Source organism: Salvelinus fontinalis, chromosome 7 (assembly GCF_029448725.1).
Source record: "Salvelinus fontinalis isolate EN_2023a chromosome 7, ASM2944872v1, whole genome shotgun sequence".
In the NCBI taxonomy this organism is placed as follows: Eukaryota; Metazoa; Chordata; class Actinopteri; order Salmoniformes; family Salmonidae; genus Salvelinus; species Salvelinus fontinalis.
Window position 1 is genome coordinate 67260086 of NC_074671.1, and position 1014 is coordinate 67261099.

Genomic DNA, 1014 nt, shown 5'->3' on the forward strand with positions numbered 1-1014 from the left:
TGCCACTTCCTGACACTCCTGTTTATGTTTGGCATTTGACACAGAGTACAAGGAGTGGAATATCAGCACAAATAGACTGGTACCCAGGCTAGTACAATCCTCTATCAGACCTATCTACAACAGACTGGTACCCAGGCTAGTACAATCCTCTAGCAGAGACCTATCTACAACAGACTGGTACCCAGGCTAGTACAATCCTCTAGCAGAGACCTATCTACAACAGACTGGTACCCAGGCTAGTACAATCCTCTATCAGAGACCTATCTACAACAGACTGGTACCCAGGCTAGTACAATCCTCTATCAGAGACCTATCTACAACAGACTGGTACCCAGGCTAGTACAATCCTCTATCAGAGACCTATCTACAACAGACTGGTACCCAGGCTAGTACAATCCTCTAGCAGACCTATCTACAACAGACTGGTACCCAGGCTAGTACAATCCTCTATCAGAGACCTATCTACAACAGACTGGTACCCAGGCTAGTACAATCCTCTACCAGAGACCTATCTACAACAGACTGGTACCCAGGCTAGTACAATCCTCTATCAGAGACCTATCTACAACAGACTGGTACCCAGGCTAGTACAATCCTCTACCAGAGACCTATCTACAACAGACTGGTACCCAGGCTAGTACAATCCTCTACCAGAGACCTATCTACAACAGACTGGTACCCAGGCTAGTACAATCCTCTATCAGAGACCTATCTACAACAGACTGGTACCCAGGCTAGTACAATCCTCTACCAGAGACCTATCTACAACAGACTGGTACCCAGGCTAGTACAATCCTCTACCAGAGACCTATCTTCAACAGACTGGTACCCAGTAAATCCTAGCGGAAAATAAGTTGTGTCCATCAGGGACAGGAGGAGGATGATGAGGAGGGTGGTTTAGGAGGAGGAAGAGGAGGGTGGTTTAGGAGGATGAAGAGGAGGAGGGTGGTTTAGGAGGAGGATGAAGAGGAGGGTGGTTTAGGAGGAGGATGAAGAGGAGGAGGGTGGTTTAGG